General features: G+C 36.9%; 1 long non-coding RNA gene across 1 annotated transcript in view; it reads right to left on the bottom strand.

The window, feature by feature from the left end:
• Positions 1-21,095, bottom strand: part of LOC146505669 (uncharacterized) — a 33,448-nt gene extending 12,353 nt beyond the window's left edge. The window contains exon 1 of the long non-coding RNA XR_014877767.1: positions 1-21,095. This exon is cut by the window's left edge and continues 9,181 nt beyond it. This is a non-coding gene — a long non-coding RNA (uncharacterized LOC146505669).

The following is a 21,095-nucleotide window of genomic DNA, read 5'->3' as shown; positions in this document are numbered from 1 at the left end:
AGAGAGGTAAATTCTGGGATTTTTCCATTAGAGTTTGGTGATTTTGACAATGATCCTGCAAAACTTCCACATTTTTGGCTTATTTTGGGAGGAGGAACTCATTCTCTGCAGTTAATCTATTCCAAGGATTGGTATCATACAATGGACAGCCACTGTGCAATGCCTAGGGACCAACTCCATTAATCCAAAAAAGCTAAAGTATGCAGAGTTAGTTATTTACCATTTAATGAAGGAGAGCTGCACAATCATATCCAGCTAACATGCACTTAGCAGTTTATATGAAACTGCTTTTAAAATGTAATTATTAAATTTTAACTATGTAAAATAAAATACATTCTGTCAAGGTTCTGTAAAAGTCATTGTGATATGGAGTGTTCTGGATAAATGAGCATATAGGGATGCTTTACTGAGCACTTTGAAATGTAAACAGTGGGAAAGATTAACAGTCTACATGCATGTGTGAAGCTCTAGTTTAACTGCAACACATGTTCTGGTTTTCCATCACAGGATTTCCTCCCCTCCTGTCATGTGCCTCATTACACCACACTGTAATATTTCATCAGCCATTTGACTCAGTGTATACCTCTAAAGCAAACACAAACACATCTAATCTCTGTGAAGCTGGCAAAAAACCCTTTAAACCCCACTTAGGGATAAAAACTCAGGTGCTGCCTGTTGCAGAAACTCTACCACAGGTTTCAGAATCAAAAGGTTTCACATCTTCAAAAACAAAGGTATCAAAGCTAGTACATTACCCCAGGCAACTAAACAGCCTCACAATCCTGGAATGGCTGAACTCCGGGGAAAATAACGTGAGGAGCTTCACCTGACTAAAGTGAAAAGTTGAAAGGCTTGTGCAACGTTCTTGTTAAGGTGTTCATTTAGGTCTTTTTTATTTTTATTTTAGATATGCGGTGCTTCTTTGAGGTTCTGTGTTGCATTGTGTTGCATGTCATTGTTGTGTTGTTTTGTTTTTGTGTTTTTGCATCGTGTCAGGTTGCTCTCTGTTGCGTTATATTGTTTTCTGCTGTTTTTAAAAATGCACAAAAGTAAGCTGAAAATTTACCTGAAAATCTCTGCAAATTAAAGATTTGCCAATGGTTCTCTAAACAGAGTTTGGTGCACTTGTCAGTTTATAAACTCTGCTGTGTGTCGGAAGAGTTGGAGTCAGCAAATACCGTTAGTGATAAAATGGAGTGCTGGTAAAACCCAGCTATTACTAAATGTGATGAAATATCCTACTTTGTGGAAGTGAAATAATAAATTATCTTTAGAACAGAATAAGCACTATATAAATGCAATCCATTATTATTATTATTATTATAGAATAAGTGGCTCAGATAGTTCACTTAGATTGGAAATAATTTTATAAATATGCTGACTCACATCAAACAGTATATGCAGGATTATACCCTGCACTAATATGAACCTCTGGAAAGTTCCCTCTGAAATTTATTGGAAATCAGATGCTCAGAGATTAGTTTCCTGTGTATGAGAAACATTTTGAAGTAATTTGCAGGTGTAGGTACAACTTTGAAAGCAAAAGAGGAAATGATGTTGTACAGCACTGCAATCTACAGAGGGACAAGGTCTTGGTGGTTGGTTGTAGAACATTGTACAATGAGACCACTATTTGCTTCCTATTTTTTCTTTAAAAAAAAAATCGAATACAGTCAGTGATTTTTTTTTTTTAATTCAAAGTTGCTAAAAATGACGGTGCCATAGAATAAAGATTTAAGCACAGGCCAGAACATTCTTCATCAAGTCATTTGAGTGTCTGATTCTAACCACCTCAAATAAATCAAGATTCCATGTTGGACATATTAAAATCTGGTCTTTAAATAAAATAAAAAAAATGCTTCTAATCTCCCAGTAACAATTCTGCCTTCTGCCATTAAAACATTACAATATGTTTTCTACTTTACTAAATGTCTGTCGTGGGTGATAATATTTATAAATTGTATGAAATGCACACTGAACTGACGTCTGACATTTAAACTCTATAGTGAAAAAACATATTGTGTATTTCCTGATGCCTGACTGTGCCCAAAAAGATACCTTGGTTTCCCAGAAATGGAAACTAAGATATTCCAAAAGAGGAAGTTGCGTTTATCACACTGTAAAGTGCAGTAAACTCATACATCAGAATTTTGCTCATGACTTACAGTCAGCTACAAAGTGGTAAAATGTAATTAGGCTTCTGTAAACGTGTGGATACTTGTCTGAGAAAAAAAAAGGTGACATACAAACAATAGAGAGAAACATCTGTAACATAATAGTGCAGGCAACCAGAGTTTTTCCTGTTCTATATTTCTATACCATGGTGGTTGCGATGCAGAAAAGTGAAGTATGTTGTTACAGTCCAGGAATGTGTACGTCCCTATAATTGCCTCATATTCACTGACAGCTGAACCGTCGCAGCTTCGGTAGCTGTAAAAATGAACAGATAATTTTGAATCTAACTACAGCATATCTTTTCCTAGAAATATTTTCTTATTGATATTTTGTCAGTCTCCGATTTCCTTTAGTAAATTCAGTGCTTGAACGTAGCGTCATTGTCTAGACACTCCTATGAAAGTGTTTATATTTAGGATGACAGCTCCCGAGAACAAAACTTAATGTTAAGGCAAGTTAAAACTGAAATATGTCATAAATGTACACGTAAATATAGTTAAAGCACACTTATACTGTTTAAATATTTATACAGCAGGTACATTTGGTTTTCACTGCATGTTCTAATGTCACCATTATTTATCAGATTAATAATTTCTGCATTATTTTTGAACTGGATCAATTATATCCCCATTTTTAACTTTCAGTTGTTTAGGTGGAGTTGATCTTGTGCTCCTGTCTTATTTTTTTTAACGCTATGATTTTTATGTGCAGCAGCCAATATTATATATAAACTTTAGCTGCATTGTTTTACTTCGTAAAGTGAAATGAAAACATTTCACTTTGCTTTTCTGGTAGACATGATGTTGTCATTTGAAACTGTTTTGATCAGTCGGCTGCTTTTAAGTGCCTGGATGGTGACAGAAGAGAGGATGTCAGTGAGGTAAAACAAACAATGTATAGTTGCACTAACATGAGGGCAGCTTATTTGTTTGTGTCTGTCCATTGCCCTATTTCCCCGAATAGGTCTATGAACTTATGATGAAAAAAGCTTCTCAACTTCCTTGTGTACTAAAAATAATAATTGTGTGTAACTGTATTTGGGGTGGCATTTCTGTGTGTGTGCTGGGGATTTACATAGTGTGTCATGCAAAATGCACATCTGTTGATTTTTGTTAGACTCTATTCACAATAAAAAAACAAATATTCAGAATGGCTTGAGTATGAATATAAGTCAATTTGAATCCTGCTATCTTCTGTTCAAATCAGTGAGATTTCTTTTAATAGTGATGGTCCCCTCACTTCAGAGGACATTAATATAAAAAACCCTTAACCCTTAACCTAACCTTAACCCAAGAAATTAGCCTGAAATACAATGATTTATATGGTTAAAAATAAACAAACAAAACAAACAAAAAATGACTTGCATTTTGTCCCACAAAGGAAGTCAGTGACAAAACATAAGCCTGACAAATCTATGTCCTCACAACATCAGTAATGCATGTAGAAACACAGAGTTGACTACACTTGACCCCGTGTTTACTCCTGTCCTGTCTGAAATCTCCAGGTACTTTCCATATGGATGGGTCCTCACTTACTGGTAATCACACCACACAGAAAGCTCCGCCTTTTTTTGTTCTCAAGGAACCAATCAGAGATGATTGTGTCTCACAGCCTGAGGTTAATCTGATCTCTTCTGAGAGTGCAAGCTGGTGTAGCTGGTTCTTGAAAAACTTCCCTTCTCTGACTTTCACAAGGTCTTTGAGTAAGATCTAACTCACAATATTCAGACAAACGTTATGTGACAAAGTAAAACAAAACAAAAAATAATTGTATATATATAGACCTGCACCTGCATTACAGAGCACATTACAGAGGCATGGCAATGTAATGAAAATGAGAAATTAGCTGTATGAGGTAGCATGTGGGAAGGCTTTTTATCTCACCAGCAGCATACACAGCAGTTGACCCAGATTTGCCACCATAGCATAGCATAGAGCCTGCCTCAGAGTTATGGAGTTATATGACTTTAAATACAAATATCTGATTTTAAATTCTTAGCTTTTTCCTTCTGCTAAGCTCAATGGCTCATGCTAGCATCAGAGTGTATAAAGCTATGACTCATACTTCTTCTGTAGTGTATTTCTTCATGGGAATTTTCACTTCACTTCTTGTTTGCAGTTGACACCATTTTTAGGATGGATTTTAGAGGAGTTTAATTTGACACAGTGTGTACTGTGTCTTCACAGTCTGGCTTTAAAAATATAGAGTCATAAAATAAACAGCAGACAATTCATCAAGAATACTTTGTTAGTTCGAGGATGGACCCCCTTCTGCCTTCAGGACTGCTTTACTTATTTGTGGCATAGATTCAACAAGGCGCTGGAAATTTTTGAGATTTTGGTCCATACTGACATGACAGCATCATGCAATTTCTGCAGGTTTGTCAGCTCCCACCCCCATGATGGGAATCTCCAGTCCCACTACATTCCAAAGGTGCTCTGTAGGATTGAGATTCAGTGACTGTGGAGGACTTTGGAGTACTCTGAACTCACCATCATGTTGACCTTAGTGACAATGTTGGTTATTCTATTGGAATTAGCCAAACGTTGAAGGATCAGCCTGCAGCCTGAGCAGTTGATACAAGGCAGAATGGTTCCATGCTTTAATATTGTTTATACCAAATTCTGACCTTACCATCCAAATGTCACAGCAAAATTTCTTCTAGAATTTAGATTGGATCCTTTAGACCAGGCAATTAGTTTTCAGTCGTCTGTTGTCCAATTTTGATGAGCCTGTGTAAATTATATCCTCGGTTTCCTGTTTTTAGTCAGCAGGAGTGGTACCCAGTTTTGTCTTCTGCTCCTTGAGCCCATCTGCTTCAAGGTTTCACTTGCTGTACATTCAGAGATGTCCTTACTATTGCCTTCCTATTAGCACAAAGCTCATAACTTGGAGCAGCTAAAAACCATGCTATAGTAAAAATGTCTTTCTGTCCCTTTCTGATCCTCAGTTTAAACAGCCATCTAGCCCATGTCTGTGTGCATAGAGCTGCTGCCACGCGATTGGTCAATTAGACTTGCAAGTAGTTGAACTAGTGTACCTAATGAAGTGGCCGGTTAGTGTACAAGATTCCTTTTAGATACTTAGCCATTTTACAGAATGCAATGCTTTCTCTCAACTAGACTACCAAAAATACCAGCACTTACAGCAGCAGCCTCCTTGGAGAAATGATGACTCAGAATGGTAATTTTATAGTAGTCATTAGCCTGACTTACATTAGAAGTCTATTAATTTAATTGGGTGCAATCGGAACTTGACATCCGAGTTTCATGAATGCAGTCACCCTCTTATAAAGCAGAGCTTAGTCAAAGGTTTAATACCAAGACACACAGATGGATGAAGTTGTTTTTTTTTAGAAAAGCACAAATTAAGTATTTTTTTATTTGTAGAGGTGAATGGTTCTTGAGCTGAAAGTATATCTGGCAGAGAAAAATACGTCTGCAAAGAAAGTAAATATCAAGCTGTCCCGAAGTTGTTATCACTGATACCTAATGAATGAAAGCATTTTTTTTTACCAAGGTGAATTCTTGTCCCATATGAAAGTACCTGGCAGCAAAGCTAGCTCTGATTCTCATTCAAACAACAATAAAAAACCCACCAGCACAGAAGCATGCATAAACCTGTATGCACTCAACTGAAAAGTTTAAAAAAAAATCAGTGCCCTCTGCACTGAATTTCCCCTAAAATTTCTCCTCATAACCACATTACTGTATTGAATGTGATGCTGTCTATGACACATTACATGATTTTCCTTGCTTACTTTTCTATTTATAGTGAGAATAGAAACTGCCAATCCAAAGACTGGGCTAAACTTTGAAATCTGACAAAATCGTGGCTTCTTTCACATTCTAAATGGAGAGCTAAATACTATCACTGAACAAAATTACTTATGCATGAGTTGGTTAAAATAACAACACCAGGTTTAATTGGAAAAGCTTTTGTTTTGTATTATTGTAGGGTCTTTTATCTTACAATATAATGTGCCTTGAGGCAGCTGTTGTTGTCATTTGGTGCTATATAAATGGAATTGAACAGAAATGAATGGTAATGCCAATGAATGTTGTCACTGAGCTTCCTACTATTGAATGACAGACAGTTGTGAAGACTTTCAGTTTCACTTACCCAACCCATAACCTCTGCAAAACAAACAAAAACCAAAAGAGCTGTTAAGACACAAAAGATAGCATTAGATATCATTACAACAATTTTACAGTAGGAATGTGGGGGGAGCAAAACTACTTCTATGTTACAATGGGGAATGCTTATATCAGGCAGGGCCAATGATTCAAATTATGAGGTTATTCCTGTGATCCAAAGGCTTGTGTTGAGGAGCTGCTCAGTTAAAAAAAATAGGATTATTGAACTACAAATCATATAAGGCTACAACAGTATTTAAAAAATTAAAAATATCACTTCAACAAATACATGAAGCAGTAATTTTGTGGTTTTGTCACAAAGGTAAGCAAACTAATGTGATGCATGCCTACACTCACTTTGTCTTGGTTATTTGTTTTGTCTGTAAACACTCTCTAGTGAAATGTTTATCAGGATATGTTTAGTGCTGAAAATTCACGAGATATTAACACAGAACATTCCTGCTGAGCATTTTGTAGCATTTTCCACTGACACTGGAGTGAGTATAGATGTTATCTTTTGTTCCACCAAGGCGAGACCTCAAACACAAAGAACTGACAGAAGCACGCCCTTACGCCGTTTTTGCCGCCTAATAAAAATCCTCTTAACAAAACACCATGGAACAATATTTTCTATTATTTATTTTTAGGTAAATAAATTCCTCCACCAAGTGATAAATGACGAGTCTCGAGTAAAATAAACTATACCCATCAAGTAGTTTAAAACAAAACACGAGCTTCGCATAGATCCTTACACTTGTAGCTGTGTGTGTGGGTGCAGGGGAATCCCTGTATGAAGCCGCAGAATATTTACAACCAGATAAACTGTTTATCACTGGTTAATGTTGGACATTTTATGGTAGATTATGAACCAAAATAAACAAGATTGTTGTCATTGTTTAGTCAATTTTACAGCTGCTCCCTTCCAGCTATTTCCAGTCTTTGTGTACATTTTACTTTTCAGTGATTTTGTTATTTATTGACATGATGCTCATAGAGTCGTCAGCAAAGGCAGATTCATGTCAAAATTTGCTCGAACAACTTTAATATATCAGGCAAGAATGCTTAAGATAACAAAGATGAAGTGGATGCTTCATTGTATTATTTTTGTACCATATTTTCCTGGTATCATGTAGTGGTCCAATATTTAATTTCTTACCCATATACTGTATTCCTGCACTGCGAGTTCCTATAAACAATATATTGTGTTCAGGCAGCAGCTGAAATGTGTTTTGCTCACTTTTTATCTGTACTGTTTTTGTATCAAAATAATCAGTGTAGCACGATATTTAACAGTTGGTAAACTTCAATATACCTACTCTATTTTATTGGACATTTTTTTGGACTTTCAATCTGTGTTCCTCTAGTGGCACACAGGGAGAGAGAGGAAAACCTGCAGCACTTTATATTCTAAGTTAAAGATCCTACAATGTTAGAAAGAAACCCCAACAATCACACAACTCTCTGTGAGCAAGTAGTTGGTGACAGTGGGAAGATAAAACTCCCTTTTACCGGAAGAAACCTTTAGCTGAACCAGGCTAAGTGAGACGCAGTCATCCACTATGACTGGTTGGGGATGAAGGGAGTGCAGAAAGCAGCTCTGTGTGTGAGCATTGATGGAAAACACTTTGGTTGATATTGTGGTTGTCTGACAAAGCTAAAGCTACTGTTTGATTTGTATTGACTATTTTGAAGTTTGAACTGCATCTAGTAGTTTTTTCTCTAAGTCAACATTCAGTTAAGGTGACAGAACACGTAAGAAGAAATGTGAAGAAAACAGGAAAAACATTTAAAACATTAAAATAAACAGGAATGGTAAGAAAGCTTTATTATAATGTACAAAAGTAATCCTTTGTCACTGGATGAAATTACAAATCATATTTCATTTCTGTATTCAGACTGTAACAACTGTAAGACTCTTGAAAATAGTCAGTCTGCAGCTTATTAGTTAATAGCTAAAGTTAAAACTGCTCTCCTTTCATTAACTATGACACAGTCATTCATTTTCTTCTTTTCTATGGTGTTTCTCAGGAACATAAACATTCACACTTGTCATTGGTTGTCATGTCCACCAATGAGACACTGTTGCCTGGTGATTCAGATACTTCTCACCAGTCAGCTGTCTACTTTTATTTATTCACTGTGACTCATCTCCCTAGCATTAATGTGGCTGCTGATTGGGGGATTCAAAATACCTGTCTCTGTCTGTGATTGGTTGGGCTATTCTTGTAGAGCTATATAAACAGAGCTGAGATTTTGTGACCATGCTCAGAGTGAAATAAGCATATCCACTGCATGTGCCAGCTGAATAAAAGTGAAGAGATTGGAAAGTGATTCTTTGGCACATATAGTCACATCTTGATTTCCAATCTGATCATTAGATAACGTTTTATCCATCCAGAAAAAAACATGAAATAGAGGTGAAAAACTTTCTTGCTTTTACTTCAAGTCTACAGCAAATAAATGCAGGGATATATTTGGTTTTTAAATATTAGTTTTCAATTTGTAATAAAATTTAAAAAAAAACTACTCCCAAATTAAGCTTACTAGTTTTTAGAGGGAGGTGAACATGCTTAAAAAGAAATATAAAGACACCCAAATTAAGGGAGAAATTTTATTTCTTAATGGCTTCATACACACATAGTCACCTGAATACATTTCTTGACAAATTTTAAGTTGCAGATGAAATAAAGTTCATAATATAAAGCCTACAAGCCAGCCTTGCCCAATTTTATGAGCACCCAAAATTGTGCTTGTGGACACAATACGGTCATTGTGGTCCAGTCCTATAGAAGCTCTCTGGCACTTTTTATTTTTGCATATTTGTCACAATTACATGATCAAACAAAAATTTTTTAAAAAATCCATTTTTAAATTAAGATTTATTATATTAAGAGGAAAAACATATCCAAACCTGTCTGGCCAAGTGTGAAAAACTAATTTACCCCTTGTTAAAACATGATTTAACTGTGAGTCATCATGTGTTTTTTTTGAGAAGCTGATTTCAGTTTCACTATCCACAGGCTAAAAGATCTCAAAAAACAATGCATCATGCTACGATCTAATGAAACAGCTGAACAACATCTCATTGACATCTATTAGTCTGGAAAGGGTTACTATCTAAGGTTTTGGGACACCAGTAAATCGCAGTAAGAGCCATTATCCATAAATGGCAAAAACCTGGAATTGGTGAACTTTCCCAAGAGTGGCTGGCTTACCAACATTACTCCAGGAGCACATCTCATCTAATAGGTCACTAAAGAATTCTAAACAGCATCTAAAGAGCAGGAGGTCTTACTTGCCTTAGTTAAGGTCAGTGTATCCATGAGAAAGTTAAAAGGTGAAACCACTGCTGACCAAAAGAAACAAAAGGATTAATTTGACATTTGTTAAAAGATCTTGATGAGTCTCAAGATTTTTGGGAAATTTTTCTGTGGACAAATGAGACACGTGGAAATTTTTGGAGCCTTGGAGTTCCATTATATCTGACGTAAAACTAACAGCATTTCACAAAAAGAATATTGTACCAACAGTCAAATATGGTGGTGATAGTATAATGCTTTGCTGCTTTATGACCTGGATGACTTGCTGTAACTGATGGAACCTTGAATTCTGCTCTCTACCTGAAAATCCTAAAGGAGAATGTCCAATCATCAGTTCATGCCTTGAAGCTCAAGCATACTTGGCTTATGCAGCAGGACAATGATAAGAAAATACACCAGCAAGTCCACCTCTGAATGGCTCAGAAATAAATAAATAAATAATGGAGTGGCCTAGTCAAAGACCAGACTCATATCCAATCAGGCTGTTCACACCTGTAAGTTTGATAGATTTTTTCCCTTAATGAATCATCATTAAAATATGGAGCCCAGCAAGGGACATGGGAGAAAAAAAAATTCCGATGAGCTTTTGCGAGATCTCGCAAAACAATCTCGGGATCTCGCAAAAGTTTTAGCCGCATTCTTCGGAGGCCGCCAGCTCGAAGCCGACCAGGAGGTCAAGGCACGATGTGCCGGGAGAGCGGTGTTCCTCCCGGCTGTAGTAGGTCTCGACCTCCCGTTAGCTTCGAGATGGTGGGTGTCAGATCTCCAAAAACGTCAGAGCACTTTTGCAAATAAGTGATGTCTTGTAAACCGAGCAGATATTTGACATTTACACAACTACATTCACGCCTTAAAATATCTTAAAAGTTTATTTTGTGACCCAGAAAGAGTAATATTACAACTAAGTAGCTGCTGCCATTGTTGGAATTCAACTTTTGCAAGATCTCGCAAAACTTTTGCGAGAGCCCGAGTTAGTTTTGCGAGATCTCGCAAAAGTTCATCGTAATTTTTTCCTCCCATGTCCCTTGCTGGGCTCCATATTAAAAAAATGCACGTTGTATTTACTGAGGTTATCTTTGTTACAGTACCCAGTGTTTGTCTTTGGATTCTGGTTTATTTGAGATTTAGTGTATATTCTTGGTTCTGGCTCTTTTAGTTGTTTTTCTGCTTTGTCTAATATTTGTAGTTTCTGGTCTTGGTTTTGTCATCTGGTCTTTAGGTTCTGTTTCCTCTGTGTTCCACGGTCCTTGTTTTGTCAGCCTTGTCATCATGTTTGTTTGAGTCTTGTCTCCACCTTTGTTGTTCCCTTTCTGTCTCCCCAGTCAGCATTGTTCCTCCGGTCCCATTGTCAAGCCCGTCATAGTCTTTGTCTCCGTGGTTATTTGTACTTCCTGTTTTATTTTGAGAGTCGCCTGTGTTCAGCATGTTCAGTTATGCTTTCCTTGTCCTGTTAGTCTTTATTAGTTCCAGGCCCTGTTTCCCATCCTCTCATTAACCTGTGTATATTTAAGCCCTCTGTTTTTCTCTGCTCATTGTAGCATCATTCCCACGGTCGCTTCGTCTCCCTTGTTAATTTTTTTTTTTTTTAAAGAAATCCGTAAGGGGGTAAATACTTTTCACAGCACTGTACATTTGCAGATCTAAAGTAGGCATCTGAATCTGAAAACACATTAGAATCAGATTATGCCTATAGGTATATGTCATAATATAGTAATAAAATTATAATAAAGAAAAATTTGTATTAATAAAATAATATACCTACCATAAAACTGTTTTTAACAACACATTCCCTTCATCCATGTTTAACCTTATTTTTTCCTTTTGAAAAGCAGCTCATATTTATGCCACGCTCTTTGAAATTATGTCATGGTGGATTATATTGTCCACTGAAAGGTTGATAATGGTCTTGGCATTCATGTGAATGTTCATTTGTGATGTACCACCTATCTAAACACTGTTCCACAGCCTTGAATGGCTGTGGTATTCCCTGATGGCACTATGGCCTCTTTCAGCAGGAGCATCCTGCCTTTGAGGTAGGCGTTTTGACCTGGAGGTGTTCATTCTATTTAGTCACAATGACTCATCCTTCTCACACTGCCAACCCAGCAGTTCATCTTCTACACACTGAATAGCGATTCTTGTACAGATATACAAACACAGCAGAGACTTTGTTTACAGAAAGAGAGCAGGGCAGAGAGAAGCTTTTTTAAATTCAGATTTGCTAAAGAGAAAATCTTGTAAATTTTCTAATGATAGCCATTGTTCCCACATTCAGCCTATAAACCAGGGGTGGGCAATGAATTTTACCATGGGGATAAATGAGAAACTGGGACTTTTGTAGAGGCCTAGACCAACAAGTTCACTAAATTCTGCTCAATATTAATTTTAGCTCTTTATAAGCTTATTGATGTGGTCTCCAACAACAGTCCAAGTTTTTTCATGTGGCCCTTTGGGAAAATCAATTGACCACCCCTGCTCTAAACTACTCCAGGTCACAGAGGAATATAAAACATCATTAAATTATAAACACAAACACACACACTGTCGTGTTTCCATATCCTTGTGGAGACATCTAACTGACATAATGCTTTCCCTAGCTGCCTACCCTAACCACCAAAAATGAAAGCCTAACCCTAACATAACTAAAATTTTAACCCCGACACTACAACCACCTTTTGAGTCTCAAAAATGCCTTTAAACACATAGGGATGTGGATTTTGTCCCCACAAGTATAATAAACTTCATTTTTTGGTCCTCACAAAGATATATAAACCTAGTACACACACACACACTCAAACAAATGAATGCTAAATCCTGATGCATCTTTTAACTGGCAAAAAGATGGCAGAAGATCTCAGATCAATCGGTGTTTTGCTAAAAAAAAAAATTAGTATTAGGGCAAATCTCCTAGCTTACCAATTTAAATTTTATTTAGCTTATTATAGAGCACATAAATACTTCTAAGTTACAAAGGATTTCCTGCTAATGTTTTGGTGCCCAGCTTTAGAGGTCTTGTTGAATTCATGGCTCATCTAGCAAGTGGCTGTTTTTGCAAATGCAGTGAGTTTACTATTCTCAGTTTACTCAGTTTACTATCCTGAGTATAGTTTACTATCCTTTACTATAACATATGATCCAGGGGTAAAGTGCTCCATGCCACCTGCTCTCTCTCATTTCTCTATCCTTGCCAGCTTTGCAGTGCATAGTCATTGCAGGAGCCCATAAATTCAAGAAACCTGCATATGCCCCTTTATAATGAGCACCTCTTGCCCAGTCATAGCTCTTCTGACTGTGGTGCACTTGAAGTTTTCAAAAGCACATCTGTTGTTATATATCACACTTTTTTCTGTCCCTTGTTACAGGTTTTGTTGCTTAAAGGATTTGGGCTCTTTTTATAGCTCATTCTTGCATGTTAGTTTTCCTGGTTCTGATTTTTTATTTGACTTGAAACTTCCTCATGGGTGCCCTAAGTGGTTTTCATATGTGCAAAATTCTCCAAATGCCCAAAGCTCATTTGTTAAATCTTAATTACTGAAGGCTACTACAAAATACAAAATCAGACTGAAAAAAATAAACTATTTCAATATGGACTTTTGACACAGCCCTTTAACAAACAAAATTTATCTAGTCCTTGCTGAAGTTTTTAACTGCAGGGCATGGTTTGGAATGTAAATACATGTAAATGTATTGTCCACTAAATAAATAAGGACAGGTCCAGAAAGCACTTCTCATCTTATATCCCTGACACGAAAAAGGAATTGCTACACTTCTGGATGACATCACACACGACTACGTCAGTGTGAGTATGACTGTGCAGTTTCAGATTTCAACATGTCCGCCTGATGTCCGGTTTGTTAAACAACAAAAAGAAAAGAAAGTCAGCACCTTCCCTAAACTCACCAGCAGCCTTACTACACCATATTGGGGGATGTATACGTGTGTCTTCATGCCTCCTCCTCTACACCATTTTAACCAGAGTCTTCATTTTCATGTGTATGTGGGTTGCAAAAGACTTTTTATGCCAATGGTTATTTTTTTGCAAAATGCAAGGGAAAAACATTTTCTTTACTTTGAACAGAAGAAAACCAGTGACCGCATGTCTTTTTCATGACAGGAAAGCACTAGTTTGTGTCTCGTTTTGTTCCAAGTGAGTAAACAATTTTTAGACAGATCATAATTGAATTTAGATGTTGTAAATGTAGACACGTTTTCATCTTTTCTCATTTGACTTTGATATCACAAAAACACAGAGTGCAAAGCAACAAACTAACAGAAATAGATCTGACATTTACGTTTGCAATGGCCACACCATATGTCCCACACCACTGATGCAAATCTTATCTACTCAACAACTTTCAAAATAGCACATTGTGTCACATTTGTATGTGTGTATCTGTGTGTGGTTTCACATGTCAGGACTGGATTCTAATCACTTTGTTTCAAATTTGTGTGACCATTGAGCGCAACGCAGAGTTCCAACTTTACACATTTTAACCTTGACAGTTAACGAAAGTGGTCATGAAATATGAAATATGAACTCTTTATTAGTCACAGATGCATGAGATGCATTTCTCTCTGAACACATTTCAAAAGCTTTCCCTTATGATTCAGCAGTCACTTTTGCTTGTAAACCAGCTATCATTTGGAGCTGTAACTTCATTCCAGAGGAAAAATAAAATAAAATAAAATGTTTAAATAAAACTGTAAACTGTGGGTGGCATTACAAACCCTTCTGACCAAATCGAGTTTTCCTTTCAGGCAAAGATGCCATATGGAGTGCCAGTGGTTAGATCTATGCCTCAGCTCTTCCTCTTTGATAAACATATTTCACTGAACTACTAGCATCAACAATGACAAGGAAAAAAAAGAATGTCTTCAGAGATAACGCTTGATTAGTTGACAACTACTTTATAAAACGAATGACTTGTTTCTGACACATTACACAGTAATTCACCTTTAAATGGCAGTTCTAATTTGTTACAACTTGCATGTATTTCTCTTTGTGGTGTCCAAAGTAAAAAGTCCCTTTTGCAACATTATTTTGCTTTGATTGTACTTATTACTGATCATGATGAGAACATGTTGTTATTGACGGGTAATAACATGTAAATCCTAAATGTATCTGAAATATATGTATTGCAAAAATATTAACATGTTGCCTTATAATGTCTACTGTTTCAATACAATATCTACTCATAGTTGAACTGTACTCTACATAGTTTTTAAGCATGATTAAGTATGAAGGTTAGGAAAAGTTTTGTATTTTCTAATCTCATGTTAGCATTATTTTCATGCATGAAAGGACATTGGGATATTGTCCAGAGTTGTTCTCTTTCACATGTACTGGAGCACATGGTGAGAGATGTCTCTTCTGGAAATATTACATTTGGTTTTGACAAGAGTGCTAGCTGGATAGTGTGCAGTAGGTAGGACACATAATGTGCATAATAATGCAAATTCTTCAGACTGCTGTTTTTGCTAAGAGATGCCAATTAGATGCCACATGGGCTAGCCCTGGTTGTATCTGATCGTCAGATCCTTGTCAAATGCAGATGCATCACGAAAGTGTTGAGAAGACTTCAGGACTACAGTGCATGTGGGGAAAATGACTTGAGAAATTACATTGCTATTCAGAATAAACTTGTCAATAATTGAAACACTACATTTTTGAACCATAGTAGAGTTTGCATAAGGTTAGGCTGGATGATAGGGTGTACAAAGTGTGTGACTCAGTCCCATCTGTGGCTAGTAATAAGCAAAAAATTGTGTCATGTCAGGAGTCACAATCTTTACCTAAATTTAAAATGAAATGCTGTGAGTGCTTAAAAAGGTTTAATAAAGCTTTAATCACTGCAAATGGAAAGTTTTGGTGGTGGACTTGCCAAATATTGTAATTTTTGTCTTATTAATCAGAAACTGATTGCACTATGCTTCCCTCAAAACACATTTGCTGTTGCAATTTATTTGCATAAGGAAGTTGTAGAAAATGGCACAAGTTTTTGTGCTTTTCTGGCTTTTCTACAGAAAGGAGAACTTCGAGAGGATTACATTGTAGAATAAAGTAGTGTCCTAAGCTAAACTAACTCCACTCCATTTACCCTTAAATATACTTAACTGTGCAACCATAAAATGAAGCACCTGGAAGCCCTTGGTTTTTTCCATTAAATGTTGTTGCTGAATGAAATCATTCAATTCAATTCAATTCAATTTTATTTATATAGCGCCAAATCACAACAAAAGTCGCCTCAAGGCGCTTCATAGATACAGAGAAAAACCCAACAATCATATGACCCCCTATGAGCAAGCACTTTGGCGACAGTGGGAAGGAAAAACTCCCTTTTAACAGGAAGAAACCTCCGGCAGAACCAGGCTCAGGGAGGGGCGGCCATCTGCTGCGACCGGTTGGGGTGAGAGAAGGAAGACAGGATAAAAGACATGCTGTGGAAGAGAGACAGAGGTTAATAACAGATATGATTCAATACAGAGAGGTCTGTTAATACATAGTGAGCGAGAAAGGTGACTGGAAAGGAAAAACTCAATGCATCATGGGAATCCCCCGGCAGCCTACATCTATTGCAGCATAACTAAGGGAGGATTCAGGGTCACCTGGTCCAGCCCTAACTATATGCTTTAGCAAAAAGGAAAGTTTTAAGCCTAATCTTAAAAGTAGAGATAGTGTCTGTCTCCCGAATCCAAACTGGAAGCTGGTTCCACAGAAGAGGGGCCTGAAAACTGAAGGCTCTCCCTCCCATTCTACTTTTAAATACTCTAGGAACAACAAGTAGGCCTGCAGAGTGGGAGCGAAGTGCTCTAATAGGGTGATATGGTACTACAAGGTCATTAAGATAAGATGGGGCCTGATTATTTAAGACCTTGTATGTGAGGAGCAGGATTTTGAATTCAATTCTGGATCTAACAGGAAGCCAATGAAGGGAAGCCAAAACAGGAGAAATATGCTCTCTCTTTCTAGTCCCTGTCAGTACTCTTGCTGCAGCATTTTGGATTAGCTGAAGGCTTTTCAGTGAGTTTTTTGGACACCCTGATAATAATGAATTGCAGTAGTCCAGCCTGGAAGTAATAAATGCATGAACTAGTTTTTCAGTGTCACTCTGAGACAGGATATTTCTAATTTTAGAGATGTTGTGCAAATGGAAGAACGCAGTCTTACATATTTGTTTAATATGTGGGTTGAAGGACATATCCTGGTCAAAAATGACTCCAAGGTTCCTCACAGTGTTACTGGAGGCCAAGGTAATGCCATCCAGAGTAAGAATCTGGTTAGATACCATATTTCTAAGCTTTTCAGCGCCGAGTACAATGACCTCGGTTTTATCTGAGTTAAGAAGCAGAAAGTTAGTGGCCATCCAAGTCTTTATGTCTTTAAGACATTCCTGCAGTTTAACTAATTGGTGTGTGTTATCTGGCTTCATGGACAGATAGAGCTGGGTGTCATCTGCATAGCAGTGAAAATGTATGCTATGTCTTCTAATGATGCTGCCTAGGGGAAGCATGTATAATGTAAACAGAATTGGTCCTAGCACTGAACCCTGTGGAACTCCATAATTAACCTCAGTGTATGAAGAGGACTCTCCATTTACATGCACAAATTGGAGTCTATTAGATAGATATGATACAAACCACTGCAGTGCAATACCTGTAATACCTACAGCATGTTCTAATCGCTCTAATAGGATATTATGGTCAACAGTATCGAATGCTGCACTAAGGTCAAGAAGGACAAGCACAGAGATGAGCCCACTGTCAGAGGCCATAAGAAGATCATTTGTAACCTTCACTAAAGCTGTTTCTGTGCTGTGATGAACTCTGAAACCTGACTGAAACTCTTCAAATAAGCCATTCCTTTGCAGATGATCTGTTAGCTGTTTGACAACTACTCTTTCAAGGATTTTTGATATGAAAGGAAGGTTGGAGATTGGCCTATAATTAGCTAAGACTGCTGGGTCTAGAGATGGCTTTTTGAGTAAAGGTTTAACTGCAGCCACCTTGAAGGCCTGTGGTACATAGCTGATTATTAGAGATAGGTTGATCATATATAAGATCGAAGAATTAATCAATGGCAGGACTTCTTTGAGCAGTTTTGTAGGAATGGGGTCTAAAAGACATGTTGATGGTTTGGAGGAAGTAATTATTGAAGTTAACTCAGAAAGATTGATTGGAGAAAAAGAGTCTAACTTAACATCAATGGTACTAAGAGTAGCTGTAGATAATATTACATCTGTGGGATGATTATTGGTAATTTTTTCTCTAATGATAAAGATTTTATTTTTGAAGAAGTTCATGAAGTCATCACTAGTTAACGTTAAAGGGATGGTTGGCTCAAAAGAGCTCTGACTTTTTGTCAGCCTGGCTACAGTGCTGAAGAGAAACCTGGGGTTGTTCTTATTTTCTTCAATCAGTGATGAGTAGTAAGCTGTTCTGGCTTTGCGGAGGGCTTTCTTATAAAGCAACAAACTATTTCTCCAGGCTAAATGATGATCCTCTAAATTTGTGACACGCCATTTCCTCTCCAGATTACGAGTCATCTGCTTTAGGGTACGTGTTTGAGAATTATACCACGGGGTCAGGTACTTCTGATTAGAGACCTTAGTTTTCACTGGAGCTACAGTATCCAGAGTCGTACGTAGTGAGGAGGTGAAATTATTAACAAGATAAGCGACCTCTGTTGTGTGAGTCATAAAGTCATGAGTCTTTATTTACTGTACTGTTAAGTGTGTCATTATACTGGAGAAATGATTGCTCAGAACAATTTCATCTGCTGTGTTGCCTTCCTTGAGCTGTGGGATCGAGGCCAGACCAGGTGTCCTTTTTTTCTACCCAGCTAGGCAGGAGTTTCAGAAAACTGAGTCAAACAGAAAGAGAAACTAAATCAAAAATATTTCTCACATGAATCTTTCCATTCCTGTCTTAAAGTCTGCAGAAACGCCTTCCTTCCTTCCTGTCTTCTTCCTCCTTCTGTATTTTGTGTCTTAGCTGATGACATTTAAGCCTGAAAAGTCTTCATCATACTTCAACCCTACTGCAAATATTTTGATTTAGACAGACAAATTATGTTAAAAAAAAAAACAACAACAATAACAACAACAAAAAGAGTACTACTTTGGTAATAATAGGTCAAATACTGGCAAACATTTTAGCCAAATTATAGAAAACCAGACCTCACAGAGTTACAGTTGCAGATTTGTTTTGGAATAACATGCACCACCCCAAAGTCCGTTTGTAGAATGTGATAGAATGTCAATTAGTCCAAATATGTGTCTTTTAAATATATTTTTTCTGTATAAATTTTAACTGTATACATTTTTGTCATACAGAGTATAAATCTTATTCTGAACCTTTCAAAACATAGTTTAAGGTTCCTTTCACATCATGTTGTAGATCTCATTTTATATACCCATGATTGTGAGTAAACCCTTCTTTGGCATCACTCCTTCCTTCAGCTGACTCTGACTGGCTGGTTTTACTCATGTCCTAGTTGCTTTAAAAAAGAACAAAAAGAAAAGCATCACACTGCAAATATGCTTCTTCGGAAAGATGACCATGAACGCATCAGAACCTTGTCATTTAGTAAATGACTGAAACTAACCCGAATCATCAATACTGTTTGCCAAGCACAGTGTCTGCTGGTTTGTTTTATGAACACCATGGCATGCTGGAGGCTGCTAACTGTTGCTAAATAAAATTGGCTGGAAAAAAGACACTGATTTGTCTGCAAACACTTGCCAACTACTTGCAGAACAGAAGTAAATCTAAGAGAAACTGCACCACAAACACAAAATTAACAATGTTGACCGTCAAATCCAAAGTTTGCCTTACCATTGCAATCAACATGGTTCAAAAGGTACAACTTTTATTTTGAAGGCAAATTTCTGGTTTGTGCCACACTTAAGTAGTTGGCAATTTTTAGCAGAGAGGTTGACATCATCCATGCAAACGACAGGTGACTACAGCAATCTGTCTGCAAGCAAACCAACTGCAAGGAGGTTTTCAATGCAGTACCATACCTCTGTGCACCAGATTAAGCCTGGTGACTCCCATCTCCAACTGGTTGGGAAACACACACTTTTCATACTCCACCTGTTGTTGCCAAGGGGTTAGTGACCAGTCTCTGTGCCTGCATGACTGGGACTTTAGCAACCACTTGCTGAAGATACCAGGTATGCATACTTTTTCTTAAAGACTAGTGGTGTCCAGGAGGTTACCAACTTGCTCCAGGACTGTGTGACTGGAGCCCAAACTTTACCACATTTAGCAAAAAATATAAAAGTCAACAATGTACAGTGATTTCTCATAGTTTGAGTGATAGTTATGACAGGGCAGGTTATGTTGTCTGCTAACACTGGAGTCAGATCAGATATTGTTTCTGTTTGTTTTTCTAGAGCAGATTTTCAACATTTTGACCAAGTCCCGCTTTAAGGAACCAGCACATAGCTAAAAGCTGTAAAATCCACTTTAATATAGTATTTATGATTTGTTTGTTAGTGTTTTATGTTGGTTTAGCTGTTTTATATTTTTTAACCATTAGTGAGGTGGCTGTTGGATTCCTTGACACCAACTGTAGTCTGTTTTCAAAGTCAATGTATGAAAACTCAAAAGATTTAAAATGGTCTCATTCTGCCCTGCTGTTTTATAGTATGATATGAACTGTAGATGACTTAAACATACAGCAGTACTCTTTCTTTTCTCTCCGTTCCCCCACAAGCCAAATAAATTGTTGGCACTACTGACACTCAGGCTGTATTTTGGAAGCACAGGAAAAACAATGAATGTTATCATTTCAATTGAAAAACAGGTTAAATAATTAGCAATGTGGAACTAAAATACATGAGTGTTTCTCATCTTCTGCGATAGATAGATTCAACTTTGAAAAGCTCACATAGTTATTAGGAGGAAGTATAGTATTTTGGTTAATTGATTTTCTTATTTGAAAACAATCAATTATAAACAATAAAAATCCAAAAAGCATTTACTACAATGTGAGACTAAGAAAAGCTGCACATTTTCACATTTATCTATCAAATCAGCCATTGCATGAATCATCTCTGCAGCTCCGATGTTGATCATAGTTAAGAAGTTAAATTTAATTACTAGAAATATACAAAATGTTTGACATTTTGATGTTTAGCCACCATGCCTTCTTCCATAAAAGGGTTGCTGGTACTCAAATGTCCTACTTCTGCATTTAGTTCTGAGACATTATAGACATGATTGGCACAACCCAAAGAGGTCATTTATCAGTAAAATATAAGCATATATAACATAATAAAACACGCCATATTTATTTTTCCCAAACAACGTTTCCTCATATTTAATGTGGGTAAATTTAACAATATTCTATAAAAAGATTTCTGTGGCAGCACCCTTTGGCTTTGCTTGCTTTCTCTTTCTTATTGTCAAAAAAAAAAACCTCATTAGCTTATAGGTATATATATATATATATATATAT

This window comes from Neolamprologus multifasciatus, chromosome 13 (genome assembly GCF_963576455.1).
Source record: "Neolamprologus multifasciatus chromosome 13, fNeoMul1.2, whole genome shotgun sequence".
In the NCBI taxonomy this organism is placed as follows: Eukaryota; Metazoa; Chordata; class Actinopteri; order Cichliformes; family Cichlidae; genus Neolamprologus; species Neolamprologus multifasciatus.
This window is presented reverse-complemented; position numbering and strand designations above follow the sequence as displayed.